Source organism: Narcine bancroftii, chromosome 5 (genome assembly GCF_036971445.1).
Source record: "Narcine bancroftii isolate sNarBan1 chromosome 5, sNarBan1.hap1, whole genome shotgun sequence".
Taxonomy (NCBI): domain Eukaryota; kingdom Metazoa; phylum Chordata; class Chondrichthyes; order Torpediniformes; family Narcinidae; genus Narcine; species Narcine bancroftii.
This window is the reverse complement of record NC_091473.1, coordinates 227,340,343-227,364,538: the sequence shown is the minus strand read 5'-3', so window position 1 is coordinate 227,364,538 and position 24,196 is coordinate 227,340,343. Positions and strand designations below refer to the sequence as shown.

Sequence of the window (24,196 nt, the reverse complement as noted above, 5' to 3'; positions counted from 1 at the left end):
CAACTTATCTGAAGGTTGATTTGTTCACCGAAATACATGGTCACTAACATTTCAGGATTGAGCCCCTTATCTAGGTACCGTTGGTTCTGTACCTTTATCTTCGCTATGTAAAGTCCCACTGTTTGACCTGCTGAGCTTCTCTCTGTTGTGTTTTCACACGTAACTACTAAAATTGGTGTTAATTTCCTTTAATTGGATTATTCAAAAAATAATACAAAGGCCCTAAAATCTTGTACTACATCCTTCATCTGTTCAGTCCCTTGGAAAGAAAATGCAAGATAGAAATAAAAGGCATATCACAACTAAATTATGGAGGTGTATCCCTTTGTCACATGCTTGTTTTGTTCAATGTAATTTCCATAGCAACTTATAAGGCCCATCTCTAATCATGTTGCCATGACACGGCTACTTTGACAACAAACATTGTCCAACTGGCCTCTGGTCGATTTACAAAAGAGCTTTGGAATTCTCCATATAGAAGGTGACACAAGCTCACAGATGCCTCACACACATTTAACAGTTGGCTGGCTCCATGAATTGCCTCACTGCTTACAGGATGGGGTAATTACATGAATGTTGTTTTTTTTTATGGTGTTCTACGGTATGCATTGAAAAATTTATCCTCACACTGTTTAGGGTGAGTTCAGCATGGCCTGGCATGGCAATGGAGGGAGTTACCAGGGTACTGCTCATTTTTGAAACAGCCCATTTTTTAAAGTTGGAAGTGTGGTATCCGATATGCTCTCAACTCGATCCCTTAAATGACAATTAGATAAGCACTAAATAATCCACTTTTTCTTTACTCAGTGTTGTTTGAGGAATAAATGATGGTCAAAACACTGTGGAGAGCTCTTGTGCTCTAGCTAAGAGGATAAATGGGGTTTCTGTTACTGTGGCTCCTGAAGGGCTACACCCCAAAAAGTGTGGCATGCCTTGGCGGTGAAGTTTAACCTAGAGATTCGCCTCATTCTCTGATGCAAAATTTGAACCCTGTTCTGTTGCCAAAGTAGCCATTGTAATCACACGCTTTCCAACTTCCACAATGAATTGGATTCTAAATGATAGCCCCATCTATAGCAACCACACTAAAGATTGAAGCATTGTAAACAAACTTTAAGAACCCCAAATGCTGCTTTGTCTAACATTACCTGGACTTCACAGCTGAGTAACAATGACATCACCTGCTTTGTTCTGTAAAAAGGGAGTAAATAACGTGGATCAGTGGGACGTGGCGTTCGCCAAGGGAGAGAAGAATACCTCATAACGTAGGAATGACAAGGCTGTAAAAGGTTCAGTTTGTGCACTTTGGCTGGTGGAGCTGCAGACAGCAGTTAATATTTTGTGATAATAAGAAACCAAAGCAGTGCGTCGTGCGACCAAATTTGGAGTGTTAAGTTTATTCCTGATAGCCATGTGAAAATAGCTAATATTAGTTATTAAGGTTTGCAAGAAACTATATCTGTCAAAGCATATCATGAACTGTTCCCACAATGAAGAATTCTGTTTCAACAATGAACAAAGAACAAATCTACCATTATGTAAACTGACAGACATCCCAAAGTACATTTTGACATGTAAATTCTGTGGTATTGCAAGAAAACACAGGGTCCAATTTTTATATAAAATTCCACAATTACACAAGAGGCTGATTTGTGGACTTTAGGAAGCGAAAACCAAAGGTTTATGATACACTGGGGGAATCGGACAAGGGTGAGTAAATTTAAATTCCTGGAAGTCACTATCTCCAAGGACATTCCCAAGACCAAACATACTAATGTGAACCTTGAAGAAAGCCCATCAGTGCTCTTACTTCTTCAGGAGTGTGTGGAGGCTTGGTATGATATTGGAAACCTTAGCATCACGGCCTTGTATGGGGGCACTGATACAGTACCTCTGAGCAGAAAGCCCTACAAAATGCAGTGGACACAGGCAACACTCTCCCCAGCATTGAGAAAATCGACATGGAGCAGATGCCGTCAGAGAGCAATATCAAACATCAAGGATCCACACCTCCTAGGACATGCTCTGGTCTCGCTGTTGCCATTTGGAAATAGGCGTAGGTGCCATGAGACTCATGTCACCAGGTTCAGGAACAGCTGCTACCCTCCACCATTGGGCTCCTAAACAACAAATTCAACCAGAGACTCATTTAAGGACTCTTACTTGACAGATTTGTTTTGATTTCTTTCTTTGTTTAGATTCCTCTCTTTTGTATACATATCTTTTCTTGAATGCAGTGTTTTCTGCGACTGATAAGTAGAAATTCTACCTGGCCCACAGGAAAAGAATCTCAGGGTTGTACTCTGACAATAAATCTGAATTTTAAATTGAAATTTAATATTAGATATGCATCACGGTAACAGGCTCCTTCAGCCCACGAGACTGTGCAGCCCAAATGCATTCAATTAACCTACAACCCTTGGTATGTTTTGAAGGGTGGGAGAAAACCGGAACACCCAAAGGAAATGATACAGATGCAGAGAGAGCATACAAACTCCTCACAGACAGCGCAGGATTTGAACCCCGGTCCTGAACGCTGGCGTTGTAATCACGTTGTGCCACTGTATTCACATTATTTTTTCAAAGCCACATGGAGCCACGGCAGAGGGATGAAAGGGCTGCTGGCGGCTCTGGAGACCCCTGGGCTAAACTAACTGTGTCGCCCCTAAACTTTGAACTTTGAACTCAAGCAAAAATAAAGCTGAAAATGTGTCGAATACTCAGTAAGTTCAACCTTCCATTGCCCTCTTCTAAATTTCCTGCAATACCTATTTGTCTCCATTGCTTCAAATAAGCTGCCTTGCCACAGGGAGATGCATTTAGGTATCTGCTTGTTCAAAGAACAAAGAAAAATGGATCTTATGGAATGGTTTCAATTTTAAACCTGGGAAGGATATGAATTTTCATAAAAATTAAAGCAGTTGTTACATTCCTGCTGCTCCAAAAGTGAACTTTGTTCTTTTCTCATGAAATAAATAATTTGATGGTTAACTGGTTAACTTCATGCATACTGGTGGATTGAGTGGTTCATTGAATGATAGCCTTTTTTATCAGTGAGTAATCATTTTGTATTTTTCCATGAGTTTTGCATCCTGCAGAGGATATTTGAGGTCTACTTGGAATAGTAACTCTATCAATGAAATTAGCCTTTAAGCTTAGAAATTTTTGTAGCAATAATACAAGTGATATCTGGGTCACAGTTTTCCATGTGAAATGTTGCATTGGTGAATATGGATGTAAAAAGGAAAGGTAAATGTTACATTGGTAAAGTCCAATGTTGCTCACAAATGTAATTTACAAGTATAAAAATTGATCCAAAGTTGACATTTTTTTTTATTGAAGACACCTTCAACTTTGGACCAGGTTTTCAATTTTCCAAAATGTCATTGTCAATCAAATCCTCCATTGACCATAGAGGAAGTTAATGATTGGATAAGAAGTCCATAAGTTCCTGTCTAAGCACTCAGAATAGACTAGAGAGGCACATCCTGCTGGGGGAACTCTGTGAGACCCAGCAGGATCAGTGGGAGATAAAGATCTGTCAATATTTTGGGCTGGAATCCTTCCTGCAGTTGATTTCTTTTCTCCCAGCCTCTGCCATCTCCAGTAGACTGATTCAGTGAAAGCTTCATATGTTGTAATTATCTGGATTCAAGATGAGAACTTCTGCAACAGTCACATTCATTTTATGGGATGACAAATGTGATTTGATTTAGACTGAGTGTCAAAGAAGGAATCAATTCTAAGGGTGAATTTATTGCAATATGATTTCACCTACCACACAAATGCATTATCTGGCTGGACTCCTGATTGCCACCTCACCTCTTCCTGCTGCTGCGGAGGTCATTACTAGCTTCTTGATAAACAACACTAGCAAGAAGCACTGAATGTATCCTGGATGAGGGGCTTGATAGCATCGTCACAGAACCAAGCTGGTCAAGGCTTGGAAGATACACTACTAGATTCGGTCTGTAGCTGATGGTGAATGAATCAACATGACTTCTGACCTTCTCCACACTAATGTATTGGTCCAGGTGCATGTCTCCAGGAGAATATTGAAGGAAGTGGCCACCACACAGATGTTGAGAAAACGTCTTGTCTTCACTAGAATTACGCTAATCTGGTAGCTCAAAACTGGGTATCCATAAAATGCCATGGGTTATCAGCTGTGGCAGAAATGTACACCATAACCTGTAATCTCATCAGCCAAGAAATCTTTATCAAGCCACCAGGTTATCCCTGGTTGAGTGAGGAGATCGTACAGGGAGCAGGTGTCATCTAAAAACAAGGAGGGAACCAGGTTAAGTTGAATCATATGATCAAGGGTGTACTGAACAGTCAAAAGATCAGACAACGAACAGGGGCAAGCTATCTTATAATCAACAAATCAGGTCTGATTTCCGCTTTCCTGCCACATATAGTCATGAATGGTGGAGGATAATTAAACAATGGGGGAAGCAGGTGTGGATGAAGGAATATTCCTGGAAGAAGCTTTTATCAATGTGCGAAAGAAACATTTGTAATTTGACCTGACCTCCTCCTAAGGATACATCATCGAAGAAGCCAGACTCAATCAGCTCAGTATAGTAGCTGAGATCGTTAGATGCAGCAAGGGCTATAGCATCAGACAACATCACACCAGGAGTATCAAAGAACTACACGACAGCATCAAATAGCCTGAATACGCCTGAGACTGTCTGATCTTGGAAGTTAAGCAGGCTCAGGACTTGGAGGGGTGCTGTGAGGGGCACTGGACAAAGTGGTGACTCCTGCCTGCCTTACAGTGGATAAAAGTTAAATAATTTCAATTTTGTTACTTTCTAAAATGTAAGTGCAACACTGTTACAGCACCAGCGATCAGGACTGCGGTCCAAATCTGGCACAGTCTGTAGGAGTTTGTACATTCTCCCCATGTCTGCATAGGTTTTCTCTGGGTGCTCTGGTTTCCATCCACCATTCAAAACGTACTGGGGGTTGTAAGTCAATTGGGTGTAATTAGGCGTCACAGGCTCATGGACCGAAAGGGCCTGTAACTGTGCTGTATGTATGTCTAAATTTAAAATGTAAAAGGCTTAACATAATCCAGAACGAAACAGATCATTTAATTGGTTCCCTATCCACAGCCTAAATATTCAGTCTCTCCACCAATGGTGTAGAGTGGCTACGTACAGTATGTACCATTTGAAATTCTGCACAATATACCATGTGACCAGTTAACCTGGTAACCTGTCAATCCTGTACATCTTCAGAGTGTGGGAGGAAACTGGAGCACCCGGAGGAAACCCACGGATACACAGAGAGAAACATCTGACAGCAGCGGATTGAAACCCAGGTCACTAGCGCTGTAATAGTGCTGCGCTAACCGCCACACTAACTGTTTCGCCCTTCGCCACTTTTAATTGCCTTGGCTATTCAGAAACACATCTCCAACTAGCAACCTATGCTGGTAAGAAGCATCAGGCCTCAGGTGCACAGAGCACCACTTCATTGCAAGGAGAACAACCTTCTGATTTGGGAATATTTAGCCTTTCCTTTAGTATTGGGCCTCAACGTTCCTACCCAGTAGCATTGTGGGATAATGTTCACCAGAAAACTACAATGGTTCAAGAGACTTATCGCCACAATCTTTACAATGATAATTTGGAATGGGCAATAAATAAATGGAAGAAATATAACAATTTTTAAAAAGCTGCAAATATACAGCTGATAAGTCTGTGCATGGAATGAGGGGCCATCCAATATGTCTGGAGCCTTTTGATGAAGGTCAAACCTGTGAGGTCATGTGGAAAGGCCACAGAACAACGTCATTTTATCCTCCAGGTCCTCCTTTCCTTCCAAGTTTTCCTGAAGGAGGTGATTCATGCTCGAGGCCAGTTCCGAAGGGTCTCCGTTTTTTCTATTGACTGGACTTACTGGTGGGGGGGGGGGGTTTGCTCCAACCAACGCACAGTTTCCTTGACCCTCTACCATCAGGAAGGAGGAGCAGAGGCATCAAAATCAGGACTGCCAAGCTGGGAAATAGCTTCTTCCCAGCTGCCTGTGAGATTGATAAACAGTATCCTGTAGCCAAGTAAATTATCCCAAAATGCTTCTATATATTTATTTTGAAATTATATTTTCATGTATATATGTGATTCTAGGGGCCAACCATTTCAATTCCGGGTCACACTCACGCACTCACACGTGTCCATTCCCTTATGTACTATCCCACCCTGACCACCCACAGATTGGAGGATCAACACCTTATTTTCTGTCTGGCCACTCTCCAGCCACATGGCAATAACATTGACTTTACTTTCTTCCACTAAACCTGCTCGCCTTTTCTTTCCCCTCCTCCTTTTCCTGTCTTTCCAGTTCTCCCACCCACCCTAGTCATCACTCCGCCCCTCATTGCTGCTGTCCCCTCTCTCCTTTCTCCACCTACCTTTGCCTCCCCCCACCCCCACTCTTTTCTCATACTTTGATGAAGGTCTCAAACCCGAAACGTCGGTTCTGTATCTTTACCTCTGCGGCATAGAGGAAGGACACTGTTTGACCTGCTGAGCTTCTCCAGTATTTTGTGCGCTTTTTATTCCAACCATGGTGTCTACAGAATTTAGTGATTTACTATGTGATTTTGATATACTGAGTATTGTGTGTCTATGTGCATGCACTGTGGTCTAGACAAATGCTGTTTCATCTGGTTGTATACGTACAGTCAGATGATAATAAACCTGAACTTGAGAATCAGTACCTCACCAATGAAAACTGAGGCATGAGTGAAAGGTCACAAAGGTCACAATGCCAGGACTTTCTTGGTACCAGTGAGCCTGATGTCATCCTATTGCCCACTCTGGATGATGACTGAACATCCAGCAGGATTAAATCTTGGGCTCTCAATCAATACCTTGTCAGCTACTTTTTAGAGTTCTGTTGTGACCTCCTTGAACATCACGTCTCATGACTCAGTTTGTGTAATAACCTTCAAATAATTCTTGGCTCCACAAACCTCAATGACATCTCAGATAATCCCACCTGAATGGCCTATGCCCGGTCAACAAATCTAAGAATTTTACCACTTTCTCATTTAACTTTCTGTCTGGAAATGTCACCAATGACTCTAAATTCTCTCCACCACTTTCTCCTCCTTGTTTAGCTGCACCAAGTTCAACTTCATTCTGAGCCAGCAATTCATCAGCAGGAGTACCCCCACTTGTGGAGAATCAAGAGAAAGATGTTAATTCTCTGCTGCATGGATCTGGCAGTGGTTAGAGCAATACCATTAGTGTCAACAACCTGGGCCTGAATCCGGTGCTGTCTGTAAGGAGATTGTATGTTCTCCCTATGACCTGTGTGGATTTTCACCAGGTGCTCTGGGTTTCCACCCTTCAAAACGCACGGGGTTGTCGGTTAATTGGGTGTAATTTGGCAGCACAGTTACAGTAGCGGTTTGCGCAAAACTGTTACAGTGCCAGCAACCGGAGGTCAAAATTAAAAATGTACCGGGGGTGTAGATTAATTGGGTGTAATTGGGCGGCATGGGCTTGTGGGCCGAAAAGGCTGTACGTCTACTTTTTTAAAATTTAGTTTTGGCTTCTACCATGTTGTAAAAATAAATTCCATATTGTTGACCATGGGCTGTTTTCTTCTTTGGCTTGACTTCGCGGACGAAGATTTATGGAGGGGGTAAAAAGTCCACGTCAGCTGCAGGCTCGTTTGTGGCTGACAAGTCCAATGCGGGACAGGCAGACACGGTTGCAGCGGCTGCAGGGGAAAATTGGTTGGTTGGGGTTGGGTGTTGGGTTTTTCCTCCTTTGCCTTTTGTCAGTGAGGTGGACTGTTTTACAGTTTGAACAAACCTCCTGCCTCACCATTTGAATTGGGAAGTAAGGAGATGCAAGTTCCTTTTCGATTTTGCTTCGCATATATTTTATAAGTTGGGTGTAACCAAACTGCAGCCCATTGTCCGATACTAGTTCCTCCACCAATGCATGGGTTACAGTTTGGAAACCATGCGTGGTACTTTAGAGATTGGGGCAGAATTCCAGTGCTCACACTTCTACTGGATGTTAACTGAAAGAAAAGGTTTATCTGCTCCCATCTGGCCACAATCCATAAGGGCCCTTTGGAATGGTGATGCAGTCTGCTTCCATGTCCGAACTGACATCTCCAGAGACTGGGTTTTTCAGCTGAATCTGGATAACTATGCTTTCAATCCCTTTGTCTTTCTAAGTGAGTAAGTTACCATTACCTTCATCTGCATAATGCCAAGATGCTAGACATGGAGCTTGATATGGATTTGTCCTCAAATTGTTCCGAGAGTTATCATTGGGTTCCTGACCGAACATACCCTTGTTCTGTAGACATTTCACATCTTCTTACATAGAAGGGTTAAACATTATCAGTGATACCAACAACAAAGTGTGCTGACTGGCTGCATCACGGTCTGGTATGCAGAGCACTAATACCCCTGAGCATAAAGCCCAGCAAAAAGTAGTGAACTCAGCCCAGAACATCACAGGCAAAACCCTCCTCACCATCGAGAACATCCACAGGGAACGCTGCTGTCGGAGAGAAGCAGCAATCATCAAGGAACCATAACTCCTAGCACATGCTCTGATTTTACAGCTACCACCAGGAAAGAGGTATCGGTGCCACAAGACTGCACCATCAGGTTCAGGAACAGCTGCTACCCCCTCCTCAATGACAAACCCAATCATTTAAGGACTCTTATTTTTGCACTTTATTGATTTTTTAAAAATCTCTGCATTACACAGTCAGTTAATTTACATTTCTTTATTTGTTTACAGGTGTTCGTTGAGTGCAGTTTTCTCCCCCACTACCAATGGATGGTGATTCGGTCTCCTCTGCAGGAAAAAGAATCTCAGGGTTGTATTTGATTTCTGAACTTTGGACTTCAGATTCAATCCATCCTGATGGGCTTTCCAACTTCTTTAGCTGTACCTGGGAAACACTTGTTAATAGCTTGAAGCACAAAAAGGTTCTGAGGCCTTTTTGAAGAGAACCTCGGGACAGCACTTGCAAAGGCATGCAGCTTTGAAGTGCAATAGTTAGTCAATCTGAGGGAGTGACACAGCCGATTTTGTAAAGTCAATCTGAGGGAGTGACAGAGTCGATTTTGTAATCTCAATGTGGGGGTGGCTGTCATAGCCCTGAAAGTAGCCAGCAGGGGTTTGCAATTTGTTGCATGTGGAGATCTGTCCTAGTAGGAACGTGGGAACAAGCAATGCCCAAAGATATTTGTTCATGCCTGTTAAGAAAAGTCTGTAGAGTGCAGTACCTAAACGGGCTGGAGAAACTCAGCGGGATACGCAGCATCTGATGAAGGCCCCAGGCCTGAAACATTGCTTACATTTTATTTCCTATGGATGATGCGTGACCCGCTGAGTTTCTCCAGCGTGTTTGTCTTTATGTATTCAAATTTCGTCAATATGCAAAAAATGTACACTTCCGGTAGCTCAAAATCTGTATCAATGACATACGGCTACAAGACTAGAAAAATCTCGCTGTCCTTCTTATCTCACAGAAGTCCAAAAATCCCTTCTGTTGCTCTTCATCCCAAAGCCAGGGCTCATTATTACTGAAGGAGGGATTTTTTTATTATATTTTTTTTATTTTTCACACATATCAACCAAAATATGTACAAACGTTTCTCATTAAATTTACAGTTTTTCTCTTTCCTTCCCTCCCCTCTTCCCACTCCCCTCCAAAACCCATAAATATTCAACATTTACAATACAATAAAACCATAAAACAATATTTTCACAGAAAGGAAAAAAAAACAAGAAAAATGCGTCATCTATTTATTACACACCAAATCTAGTCGTTTTGTCTTCTTATCATTTTCATTCTCATTTTAGGGGATGGAGGTCGTAGGCAAGCTATCTCTAATATGTTCCATGTATGGTTCCCAAATTTGTTCAAACATTGTGACTTTATTTTTTTAATTATATGTTATTTTTTCCACTGAAATACATTTATTCATTTCCATGTACCATTGCTTTTATACTCATGCTCACTTCCAGTTTCCAAGTTGACATTATATTTTTTTTACTGTCGCTAAGGCTATCATAATGACTTTATTTTGCACTTTATCCAATTTGAGGCCTAATTCTCTACTTCTTATGTTACTTAAAATAAATATCTCTGTTATTTTTTGTAATTTTATTTAGTATCTGATTTAATTCTTCCAAAAAGGTATTTACTTTCGTACATGCCCAAGTTGCATGTAATGTTGTTCCCATTTCCTTCTTACAGCGAAAACATCTATCTGATCATGTTGAATCCCATTTTTTTAATTTTTGAGGAGTGATATAGAGCCTGTGTAACCAATTATGAAGTATCATGTATAACCTTGTGTTTATTGTATTCTTCATAGTTCCAGAACATAATTTTTCCCATACTTCATTTTTTTTATCTTTATGTTTAGATCCTTTTCCCACTTCTGCTCAGGTTTATAGGTTATTTCATTTTCCTTATCTTGCAGCTTAATGTACATGTTGGTTATAAATCTTTTAATTATCATTGTGTCTGTAATTATGTTTTCAAAGCTGCTTCCTTCAGGTAATCACAAGCTGTTTCCCAATTTATCCTTTAAATAAGTTTTCAAATGATGATATGCAAACATTGTACCATGAGTGATTCCATATTTGTACTTCAACTGTTCAAATGTTAATAAATTATTTCCCAAAAAACAATTTTCTATTCTTTTGATTCCTTTTCTCTCCCATTCTCTAAAGGAAAGGTTGTCTATTGTAAAAGGGATTAGTAGATTTTGCATCAATAGTAATTTTGATATTTGATCATTCATTTTTTTCCTTTCTAAGTGGATCTTCTTCCATGTATTAAGTAAATGATGCAGTACTGGTGAGTTTTTATATTGCACCAGCTTTTCATCTCACTTATAAAGTATATGTTCCAGTACCTTTTCCCCTGTTTTATCTAGTTCTATCTTAGTCCAGTCTAGTTTCTCCCTTGTCTGGTAAAAATCTGATAAATGCCTTAATTGTGTGGCTCTATAATAATTTCTAAAATTTAGTAACTGCAAACCACCTTGATTATACCTCCCTGATAATTTATCTAATGTTACCCTTGGATTTCTCCCTTTCCACAAGAATTTCCTTATTATTCTCTTTAGTTCCTTAAAGAATATTTCTGTTAAAGGAATTGGTAACATTTGAAATATGTATTGTATCCTTGGGAACACATTCATTTTATTGCAGTTTACCCTACCTATCAACGTTAGCAGTAATTCTTTCCAATGTTCTAAGTCTTCCTGCAATTTCTTTATTAGGGACTGATAAATTAGTTTGTACAAGTGGCTTAAGTTATTATCTAACCTGATACCGAGGTATCGGATTGCTTGTGCTTGCCATTTAAATGGTGATTCTTTTAAAAATTCTGTATAGTCTGCGTTACTCATTGGCATCACTTCACTTTTATTTGCGTTGATCTTGTACCTCGATACTTCTCCATATTCTTTCAATTTCTTATGTAATTCTTTTACTGATACCTCTGGTTCGTTAGGTATACTATGATGTCATCTGCAAATAAGATGATTTTATACTCCTTCTCCTTTATTTTTATCCCTTTTATTTTATATTCTATTCTTATCAGTTCTGCCAATGGTTCTTTTGCTAAGGCAAACAATGAGGGGGATAACGGACATCCCTGTCTAGTTGACCTACTTAATTTAAAGTGACTTGATACATATCAATTTACTGTTACCTTCGGCAACGGTCCATTATACAATGCTTTAATCCAATTTATATATTTTTCTGGTAGATTGAAATTCTGTAATACTTTAAATAAGTAATTCCACTCTACTCTGTCAAAGGCTTTTTCTGCGTCTAGAGTAACAGGCACTGTTGGTTTCTTATTTCCTTGAACTGCGTGGATTAGATTAATAAGTTTGCAGACATTCTCCACTGTTCGTCTTTTCTTAATAAATCCAGTTTGATCTTGTTTTACTATTTTAGGTACACAATCAGCCAATCTGTTTGCTAATAATTTCACTATTATCTTATAGTCTGAGTTAAGTAGAGATATTGGTCTATATGAGTCTGGTGTTAATGGATCCTTCCCCGTCTTTGGTATTGCTGTAATTATTGCTGTCTTAGATGAATCTGCCAAGTTTTGTGTTTCTTCTATCTGGTTCATTACTTCCATGAGAGGAGGAATTAATAACTCTTTAGTTTGTTATGTTCCGCTTGAGTTAGATGTGTTTCCTACACAAATGCAAAATCTATTTTTTCCTACTTCAATAAATTTAGTAGCCTCTTCCTTTTAATTTGGTTATGTATTCCATTAATGTTTATAGTCATATCGTTCAACATGACCAACTTATATCTTGCATACACCTCTTTTCCACCTCTTCACCACCTCCATCCCCCTTTCCCCCATTTTCATCTCTTAGTTTTCTGTTATTACACTTAATGTATGATAACACATTGAAGACATAAAGTACCCCTGCAGTCCCCACATCCACTAATACCTTAACCCCAAAAGTTTCCCCCCTCTCTGAGTTGCCCCATATCCCTCGCCGGGCAATCACAACTCCCTTGTTCATTTGGATTGCAATCTTGTTCGCAGCGTCAACTGATTTTACAGTGACGGTTATTCCCCCTCTACACAGCCCTCTCCAGAAAACACTTCTTTTTAAACACATATAACAAAGCTCTCTCTCTTCTTCTTTTCCCCCTTACTCCCTTCCTTCCCTTCTCTTTTCCCTCTTTAGTTCTTTACATATACATTGTTTTTACATCTTTATATATACTTTATCACCGTTCTTCAATCTTGTTACATCTCTTCATCTCTTCTGTCCTGCAAACGTTCTGTGAATTCTTGCGCTTTCTCTGGATCCAAGAACAGTCTGTTTTGCTCCATGGGTATAAATATTTTAAGCATGACTGGACATCTTAATATGAATTTATAACCTTTTTTCTATAAAGTCGATTTCGCTGTATTAAACTCCTTCCTCCTCTTTAAGAGTTCAAAACTTATGTCTGGGTAAAAAAATATTTTTTGACCCTTGTATTCCAATGGTTTATTATCTTCTCTAACTTTATTCCTTACCCATTCCAGTATATTTTCTCTTGTCACATATCTCAAAAATTTTACTAAGATAGATCTTGGTTTTTGATGTGCCTGTGGTTTCGGAGCTAATGCTCTGTGAGCCCTTTCTATTTCCATTTCTTCCTGCATTTCTGTCGTTCCCAGGACCTTCGGGATCCATCCTTTTATAAATTCCTTCATGTCAGTGCCTTTTTCACCCTCCTTCAGGCCCACTATTTTTGTTGTTTCGCCTGCTATAATTTTCCAACATATCAATTTTCTGAGTTAACAACTCTTGTGTCTCTTTAATTTTTTTGTCACTTATTTCCAATTTTTCTCTTAAGTCATTTACTTCAATTTCTATAGCCGTTTCCCACTCTTCCACATTCTCTACTCTTTTCCCTATTTCTGTCATTACCAGTTCTAACCTTTGCATTTTATCTTCTGTTCTTTTCATTTTCCTTTTAATTGCCTTAAATTCTAATGATCACCATTATTTTAATGATCTCATTTGTTCTTCAAAAAAGACTTTATCGAGGGGGAGTCACGTGATGGAGTAGTGGCCGGACGGTGAACTCCAGCCCTCTCCAGAAAAGTCGGGAAAAACAAAGGAAAACACAAAGGCACAGAAATAAAAGTTACAGAAAAGTGAGTATAAAGGTGGAAAGAAGATGGCGACAAAAAAAGAAAAATCGAAAGCAACGGTAAGAAGAGAGGAAGAGAAGACAAAGGAGGAAAAAGGTGAAGGCCTTACCTGTCCGAAGAGGCCCGCTGCGGAGAGAGAAACCCGCTCCCTCAGGTCGGTAAATAATGGACTACAAAAATGGCTCGCTGAGCCGAGTAAAAGTGCGCAACTGCGCATGAAAAAAAAACACACCGACGGGAGGGGGGACCAGCTGGGGAGTCGATCTCCACAGCCGGCAACGACAGCTGCAGAACACCTGCAGCAAGAAGAGACCACAGAAGACAATGGAAACAAGAAAGAAGAGAAGGAAAGGGCAACAAAGAAACAACAGATGGCCAACCCAGAGGAAGAAGAGGAAGAGGAAGAGTACAGTGAAATAGAAGAAGAAAAGAAAGGCAAGATAAAGAAGGTACTTTCTCTTATTAAAGGATACATGGAGTCATTTAAAGAATGGCAAACACAGGAATTTAATGATTTAAGAAAAAGAATAAACAACACAGAAGAGAAAATGAATAAAATAGAGATGACCTTAACAGAAATGGGAAAGAAAATGGACAAGATGGAAGAGCGGGCAGTAGCAGCAGAAATGGAGGTAGAGGACTTAAAAAAGAAATTGGAGGAATCTAATAAAAAAACTAAAGAGACACAAGAACTACTAGCTCAAAAAATAGATACAATGGAAAATTATAACAGAAGAAATAACATAAAGATAGTGGGCCTTAAGGAAGATGAAGAAGGCAAGAATATGAGGGAGTTTATAAAAGAGTGGATCCCTAAGACCCTAGGATGTCCAGAACTACAGCAAGAAATGGAAATAGAAAGGGCACATAGAGTATTGGCCTCTAAACCACAACCACAACAAAAACCAAGATCTATTGTAGTAAAATTCCTAAGATATACTACAAGAGAAAAGGTACTGGAGAAGACAATGGAAAAAGTAAGAGAGGGCAACAAACCACTGGAGTATAAAGGGCAAAAAATCTTCATTTATCCAGATATAAGTTTTGAACTCCTAAAGAAGAGAAAAGAGTTCAATACAGCAAAGGCGATTTTATGGAAGAAAGGGTATAAATTTATACTAAAGCATCCAGCGGTATTGAAAATATTTATTCCAGGACAACAAAACAGACTATTCTCGGATCCAGAAGAAGCACGAAAATTTGCAGAACAATTACAAAAATAGACTGAGGGAGGAAGACGGGTAATGAGAGTAAAAATGATCACGATTGATATGTATGCGGGTAAAGAGGTACAAGTGTGAATAGAAAAAATGTGCATACGTGAATGTATCTGTACTTAGAGGAAAATATAGATAGTATAGACAAGAATTAATAAGGGAAGGTAATGGAATAGAGAGAATAAGGAGGGAATTAAAAGAGTGACCTTTGTGACATATGAAAAGTGAAATCTTTTCTGGGGGGGGGCGGGGTGGGGGGAAATAGCGGTCACTGCAAAATCAGTTGACGCTTGCGAGTGGATTCGCAATTCCAAATGGAGAGGGGAGATGTGGTTGTCCGACAAGGGATAAAGGACAACTCAGGAGGGGAAGGGGAGATTGGGGATAAATAAGATAGAAATAGGAGAATAAGGAAAATGTTGGATGTTGTAGGAATGTTGTCTTATAAAGAGTTGAAAATAAGAAAACAGAAATGGGAAAGGAGGAAAGGTAATGATGGAAAAACGGAAAGAGAAGATAAACAAAATATAAAAGGGCTACGCTGAACTATATGACTTTAAATATTAATGGAATACATAACCAAATTAAAAGGAAGAAACTACTAAATTTAAATGAATAAATGTGTTCCATTAGAAAAGAACAAGTACGGGAGCCTTACATTAAATACAATAGCGAAAACCTACCGGGGACAAACATTACCTAAGTTGATGGAAGGAGAAGGAAAGAAAAGAATGGACTCAGTAGAATTTCTGGTGTATTTTTGTTGAATGACAACATTGTCTGACTGGCTTAATGCAATCTAGATTGTATACCTAAAATGGATGAGAGGAGGGGTGGGGGGGGTGGCTTGGGAGGAGGGAGGGGGGGAAGAAAAAGTCACTGTATATGTGTGAAAAAGAAATAGTGTATATCATGGCTAATGTGATTTATGGTGTGAAAAATAAAAAATTAAAAAAAAAGACTTTATCTATATTCTGTTCATCAGTTTTACCTTCTATTTCTCTTTGTCCATCAGTTTTACCCTCCATTTCTCTTTGTCCATCAGTTTTACCTTCCATTTCTCTGTGAGGATCTTGGTCTTCTTCTTCCTCTTCTTCTGTGTCTGTACCTGTGTTTGTGTCTTCTTCTCTTCTTTGTGTCTGTGTCTCTTCTGTTTTTCCTGATGAGCTGCTTATATCTCTTTGTCGGGCCTCTCCTTGCTGGGCCTCTTGTTGCTGGTCCTCCCTTCCTGGGCTGCTCATCTGTTGTGCTTCCCGACATTGGTCTTCTTGTTGGTCATCCCTCCGTCTATCTCCCATGCCTGTTTCATCACTCCCTCTTCTGCTGTCTTTCTTGTCCTCCAGCTGAGAGCCCTGGTGTCAGGCATCCCTCAGCTGTTCGCTCTGTGACAGCCCAATCCTCTGCTGAGCCCCCCTCCCGCCGGTGTCCTATTTCTCCTTTGATTGCGCACTGCACATGCACGACTCCTCATGCATGCGCAGTTGTGCAGTTATGTTTGGCTCCGAGAGCCATTTTTGTAGTGCACTGGCTGGTGGATCGTGACTCCGCAGGGCAGGCACTGACCTCGCGGGTCGGGTGCTCCTCGCCACCACAGTGTCCTGTTCCTTCGTGCAGGTAAGACCTTCTTCTTTCTTCTCTGGTGACTTTTCTACTTCTTTTTTTCCAGTTGTTTTTACTTTCTCCTTCTTGGAAACCATCTCCTTTCTCTTCTCTGTATCTTTATCTTCTATTTCTTATATTCTATTTTTGTTAAGCTTTCCTTTTTTCTAACTTTTTCCTATTTTCCTGGAGAGGGCTGGTTTCTCGAGTGACCACTACTCCATCACATGACCCCTCCTGAAGGAGGGATGTTGATGCCATCCCACACATCTCCTTTAATCTTCCCCCCCTCCATGCATGTCCTCTAGTATTAGTAGATTTTTAAAAAATCTTGAGAGAAAGATTCTACCCACCCAATCCCTGCCTCTCATAACTTTGTATAAGATGATGAGAGGCGTAGACAGGTGAGTGTTTAATGCTCAGTGTGGATGCGATGAGCCTGTTTCTAAGCTGACTGATTCAAGGACTTTATTGGTGACCCAGCATGACTATAGGAGTAGTTTTGGATGCCGGGAAACAAATAAAGTGGTAAGTAAGGGAAACGTTACGCAACTGAATGGTTCCACCCTAATAGTAAACTGAAAACATCTCCCATAGTAAGTATGCATCCTTTGAGATAATACTCATTTGGAATGGAGACTATGCAATATATTTCATCATTGCTGCGACCTGTCAGGTTGGATCTCCTGAGTGGACACATTTAACCACCCCTCCCAGTTTTATGTTCATCTAAGCCATCTGAAATGTGGGCTGAGCTACATTCCTATTATACCTGTTGAAACACTAAAGCGGACTGTTGGCACTGGCAGACCCTAACATAAAGCTGATTTTCTGCCTATAAAACATAGACAAAGGAATATTTCAGCACAGTATGGGCCCTTCAGCCCATGATTTTGTGCTAACCCATGTAAACCTACTCCTCAACAATCTAATTTTTTCCTCTTCACACCCATCACCCTCTATTTCACTTGCATCCATTTGAATGGCCCTGTTGTATCAGACTCCACCACCACCCCCAGACATCCAACACACTCTGTGTAAAAAAAACCTACTTTTGACATCTCCACTAAACTTTCCTCCACTCACCTTAAGCAGATGTCTTCTGGTATTTGCTGTTGTGACCTGAAGATAAAGGTGCTGGCTGTTCACTTTTTCTAAGCCCCTAATAATCTTATATCACCTCTCATCCTTTGTCATTCCAAATAAAAAAAGCCTTGCTTCATATGATGTGCACTCCAAACCTTGGTAAATCTCCTCTCAACCCTCTCCAAAGCATCTACATCCTTCGTGCAATGAGGTGTCCAGAATTGAATGCAATACTCCAAGTATGGGCTAACTAGAGTTTTGCAGAGATGCAACATTACTTCACAGCTCTTGAACTTAATCCTCTGACTAATGAAGGCCCAACACATCATGCACCTTCTTAACTACCCTATCAACCTGTGCAGCAACCTTGAGGGTTCGATGGTCCTGGACTCCATGATCTCTCACTTCCTCCACATTGTTAATAATCAGATACACACAAAGATACTTTGGAGGGTAGGACTTTGTTTAAGGAAATTTAAACTCTCTTTTGGAGGCAAGATGAAGGTAATCCTCTTTTAAACAAAGCCCCTGCCTTCTATTTCTCTTTTAACATTTATTTTCCCAAGGTTTGACACTTATTGCTAATTTACTCATTATATAATTGTATCTATCAGGCCTTGTATAGCTCTCCCATCCTCTACATCAGTGGTTCTCAACCTTTTTCTTTCCACTCACATTCCACTTTAAGTATTCCCTATGCCATAGGTGCTCTGTGATTTGTAAGGGATGGCTTAAGATGGTATGTGGGTGGAAAGAAAAAGTTTGAAAACCACTGTTTTAATTGTGCCAAATTGACTCGTTATGTGCATGGTTTCATAACTCCAAAGGATATGGGCCAATGACAATTTTTCTCAAGCAAAATATTTCAGTAACAATTGGGTCTAGAGCAGTGATTCTCAACCTTCCCTTCCCACTCACATCCCACTTTAAGCCATCCTTTACTAATCACAGAGCATTTATGGCAAAGGGATTACTTAAAGTGGTAAGTGAGTGAAAAGAAAAAGGTCGAGAACCACTACTCTGCACCCTGAGTCCCAGGCTGAGCCAAAGCCTCTTTTCTTTCCCATGGTACTCTTGGAGTTCAGAAGAATGAGGGGGACCACATAGAAGCATTTCAAATATTGAAAGACCTGGACAGAATAGATGTGCCAAAGTTGTTTTCCATGGTAGGGGAATCTCCAACAAGAAGGTATAACTTCAGGATTAAAAGGCACCCATTTAAAACAGAGATGAAGGGGAATTTCTTTAGCCAGAGAGTGGCGAAGCTCTGGAATTTCCTGCCACAGGAGGCTGTGGATGCCAAGTTGTTGAGTGTTTTTAGGGCAGAGACTGATAGGTATCTGAATAGTCAGGGTATCAAAGGTTATGGGGAAAAGGCAGAGGAAGGGGGCTGAGTGGGAGAATGGATGAGCTCATGATAAAATGGTGGAGCAGACTCGATAGGCCTATTTCTGCTCCCATATCTTGTATGATATCATTCAGACAGTGGGTTCCCGAATGCCTGGGAAGTAAAAACAAATCAGGACAGAACCAAGGTCACCCAAAGCAGAGGTTTCCCGGGGAATCTAGCTCCTGGCCATGCAGTACTGGGACTGAGTTCACTAGCAAGTGAATGGTCAGAATGTTGGCAGTTTGGAAACTCAGCAACCAGTGTTTGCCTGGTCAAACTACCCACCTTCTGATCTGAAGTGAGGCAATAACCAGCAGTTACCATTGGCAGCGAGCCAAGGGATTGGACCCCCATGGTGACATTTGCACTTGTTTTCCCTTCACAGATGTTATACCAGGATATAAGACAGATGCAACGAGAGTTCAAGACACACAGTGTTGCCCCATTCAAAATTAACACAATACCTCCTGCAAGAATATTTAAAATACCATCAGTTGTTGTGTGAATTTTATGTATACATTTTCAATGAAATATTTTAGAGAGGGACAAAATTTAAAACAATGGCTGATTCTGGCACTTTATGTCCAGTGCTTGAAATCAGACCAGAAGTAAAATCAGGGACAGGTCACTCAGTGCTCAAACCTGTTCCCCCATTTACTGGGATCTTGGCTAAGCCAACATTCCTCAAGCACACTTTCTCGCCCTTCATTCTCTTGCTGATTAGAAATCTTTCTCTCTCGGCCTTAAATATGTCTAGCACTCTACCCACAACTCTATGTGGCAAGTAATTTCAAAGATTCATAATCCTCAACATCTCATTTTAACCTAAACTCTTTAACTGTGCAATCTGTAACATCGCTGTATAATTTTTGGCCAACCTTTAATGTCCTGCACAAACAATTCCTTGCCTTGCCATGTTAAATGTATTTTAGCTTGTGTTAAGAACGCATTGAGTACAGGTGCATAGTACCATGATGTGGAGTCACACGTAGGTAGGGTGGTCAAAAATACTTTTGGCATATTTGCCTTCAATATATTACTGAATAAAGACATGGGAAGGTCATGTTGCAGTTCTATAAGACTTTGATGAGGCCCCATTTGTAGCATTGTGTTCAGTTTTGCTCACTGTCCAATGCAAAAGTGGTTGTCGAGTTTTGAAGGGTGCAAAGAAGGTTTAAGATTGTGTTGCCAGGACTTAGGTGGACCTAAGTTATAGGGAGAAGTTGACGTGGTAGAGCATTATTCCTTGGAGTGCAGGCAGATGAAGGATGATTTCATAGAACTGAACAAATAGAGGAATAGATCAGGTGAATGCAGAGAATCTTTTGCCCAGAGTGGGAGAATCAGTAACCAGAGGACATAGGTTTAAGGTGAGGGGGGAGAGATTTAACAGGAATTTGAAGAGTAACCTTTTTACAAAGAGGTTGGTGAGTGCATGGAATGGGCTGCCGGAAGATATGGTTGAGACAGATACCACTGCAAAATGGATAGGGATGTGGGCCAAGCACAGGTCGGTGGGGCTAGAGTAGGTGGAACATTTTGTTTGGTAGGAGCAAGTTGGACAGAAGATGTGTGTTGCCACACTGTTTGACTCCATCTATCTCTTTTTATTTGATTTGCTATAAGGACTTGCCATCTTCATTAAGAATCAAAGTATTCACTGGAGAATATTGCATCCATGGCAAAGTCAAAACTGGGATTAAAGCCAGGATGGAAAATAATTTGCTCTGCATGGAGAATAATAATAAATTAAAAGATAGAAGCAAATGCTCAGAATGAGTTGATTACTCAGTTTGACTTTCCCAGGAAAGTCTATTTTATGGCTTATACTTTTTGAGAATGCAAATGGAGAGAATATTAATAGAGAGAATAGGTGACACAGTAAGTATAGTGGTTAGCCAACACTATTACAGCGCTGGCGACCCAGGTTCGAATCCCCTGCTGCCTGTAAAGAGATTGGACATTCTCCCCAAGACCTGCGTAGGTTTCCTTCAAGTTCTACAGTTTCCTCCCACCTTCCAAAAAAACGTATGGGGGGATTGGTGAATTAATTTGGCGGCACAGGTTTCATGGGCCAGCGGGGCCTTCGGCCATGCTGTCTCGTTAAAATTTAAACATTTTAAAGATTTCTTCTGATTCTCTATCAACTTCTTTTTCCCTGCCTGCACTCTTGGTCTATCGTCAGTGCATTCTACTCCATCCTTGTGCTCCATTATACCTCATGAAGTCCCTGGGAAACTCATTTGTTTCACAACTGCTGTCCCATTTCTCAAAAAAAAAACCAAATTCCTCCCTCTGAAAATATATGGTGTTGGTAGGTTAATTGTATGCAACTGAGAGGTAGGGGGTTTCAATGGCCAGGATCAGTTTCTGTCATATTGTAAATTAATTTAAATTTAATTTATAATAACATGTCATTGTTGCTCTGAGGAGCATAAGACATAGAGTCTAAAAGAAGAGGTGAGAAAAAAATCTTCCTCTCAGCTGGATGTGACCTTTGGAACCCTCTTCCTCAAAGGGCTTTGGGAGTAGAGCATATTGAATATTTTTAAGCCAGAGTTGGGGATTTACTGCAGGTTTGAGTGTCTGAGTGGTATGGATATATTTTTCATCTGTTGATTTATGTACAGCAAATGCTGATTTTGTGCTACTTCATGTGTGTTTTGTACAAACATTGCGGTGTTCCCACATTAACCAGAAATTCACCAAAACAATGAATTTTTAAAAAAGAATAATAATTTTTATTATTAATTATTAAAAACATAATACTCCTTACTTAACTCTAACTTAACCTCACTATGAGCAAATGTGTGTGTGTGTGTGTGTGTGTGTGTGTGTGTGTGTGTGCGCGCGCGCGCGTGTGTGTGTGTGTGTGTGTGTGTGTGTGTGTGTGTGTGTGTGTGTGTAGGTGGGAAAACATTAGAAACTCATGCATTCTTCTCTAAAAGTTGACAGCAAACAAAATTTTAATTTATACCACTGGAAAAAGTTAATTTTATATCAAATATTTCCACTCTAAAGTCAAATGTCTTTCTAGAAGTGCGATGCTCAGAAAGGGATTACAATACTCCACAATGGCAAAAGCCATTCATCATGATCCCCGGCTCTTGTAGTCTATTATAAACCCCAGGCATTTCCAATGAATTCTCAGCATCACCTCTTAGATCTCTCTGTTTTTATATCTCATTCCCCAGATCTCTCTGTTCTTGTACCTCTTTTAAAATCCTGTCCCCTAGTTTATCATGGTTTTTCTCACACTTTCATTTAACACTGTATTTCTCAGCATTAAATTTCATCACCCACTGCGCCAGTCTGTCCATTTCTCTGTGCAAACAGAAAATATTGGAAATACTCAGCAAGCTAAGTGGCATCTGTGGAAAGAGAAACAGAGTTAATGGCTTATGTCTGAGTCCCTTGACTAGAGAAGGGGATAACATTAAGTTTACTGACAATATGGAAATAAACTGTATCATATTTGTCAAAGATTTCTGATGTATTTTATTCCTTGTATTATGCCAGCTCACCATGGTCATAATTCTCAGCCCATCTTGTACATAGACTAAATACACCATTCATTTCCCTGAACCCAGTTGGCCCCAAGTATAAAGAGGCAGGTTCTCTTTCTGCATCTATCTTCCTTGCCAACCTTTGCTGACTGTCACTTCAGAATGTGTAATGTTTTTGTTTGTCTTTCCTAGATGGAGAGAAAGGGAAAGGCTTGACTACTTCCTACCTTGAGCTGTCATTTGGAATAACTGACTCCCTTCCACTTATCCTTCATAAGGCCTTTCCTAAAGCCAGGGTGAATACAACTAAACCAATAGAGCATGACTTTTTCGCTGTGGCATGTGATTAAACAAACCAATTTATTGAATCACGAAATAAAATCTTGATTAGATGGTGTCCAATTCCTTAAGCATTACTGATACACCATCAATAACTTCAAAGACTAGAAGGCTTTTATTCACAACAGAATGGAGGTCCGTCCATGCTGGTAGACTGCCCTGGACTGAGGAAGGGACTGTGGCACAGTCACCTTTATTCAGTGGTCAGTAAGAGGAGCCTCAGGCACAGTCAGCGAGGGGCATGTCCTAGCACATCCAAACATATATACAGTGGTTTACCACAGTTACCTACTAATGCTTTTTCTTAGATTAAACAAAAACATATATATGTACACCCGAAGGGAGTAGAAGACAGTCAGCTGGAAAAGCCAGCACAGATCTAATGGTCTGGAGATCCCCAAAGGCCTACTAGCTTTGCAGATCTGTGTAAGAAAGCTGCTGGTACTGAACTAGCCAGAAAACCTGCCAGCAGGGTCCTATGAGGCTAATCATTCTTACTGGAGATATTTCTCAAACATAACCTCATATTTTAGTTTTTATCTTTTGTAAAATTAATGTTGCAAATGGCATTACACACCGTATTTGGTTCTAGCCAGTGATCAATTACTAACGTGATAGTTATTAAGTTTTGCCAGTGAGCCTGGATCTGCATGACGTTTGAAATCTGTAAACAGCCTGTGAATCTGCAAAAGCAATATTCATATCGCAGATGCAACATTCTGAGTGAAACATGATGCCTTAAGCAAATCTGAGAATAGACCCAATGATAAAGAGCTAATTCTTGTTGGGATTCTCATTTGTATTCAATATGCAAACAATCTGAGGGTCCTTGTGCTAATTGAAACAATTGATTCTTGTTCTTTGTTTTAATTAGTTCTTTCAACCACTCCTGTGTTCCAGGATCAACTTTAATTTCTCACTTTTGCACTGTATATGATGGAAAGAAGAAAGCTTATGCCATGTTGGCCTTTATAAATCAGACCACTGAGTATAGAAGCTAGGATGTTATGCTAAAATTGTACAAGGCATTGGTGAGGCCAAAGTATGTGTATAGTTTTGGTCCCCAAAGTATAGGAAATATGTCAACAAATTGGAGAGAGAGCAAAGAAGATTTACTAGAATGTTGCCGGGGTTACAGGGTCTAAGTTATAGGGAAAGGTTAAATAAGTTAGGTCTTTATTATTTGCAATGTAGAAGGCTGATAGGGGATTTGATTGAGGTATTTAAAATTATTAGGGACATACGTAGAGTTGACATGGAGCGGCTTTTTCCTTTAAGAAAGGGGGAGATACAAGCAAGAGGACACGAGTTGAGAGTTAAGGGGCAAAAGTTGAGAGTAACTTCTTTACTCAGAGAGTGGT

General features: G+C 40.1%; 1 long non-coding RNA gene across 1 annotated transcript; it reads left to right on the top strand.

Annotated features, from left to right (window-relative positions):
* Window positions 1–466: 466 nt before the first annotated feature.
* LOC138762937 (uncharacterized) lies at window positions 467–22,846 on the top strand. Its single transcript, XR_011357248.1, has 3 exons — window positions 467–561; window positions 8,790–8,868; window positions 22,689–22,846. It is a non-coding gene; the product is annotated as an uncharacterized lncRNA (long non-coding RNA).
* Window positions 22,847–24,196: the final 1,350 nt, after the last annotated feature.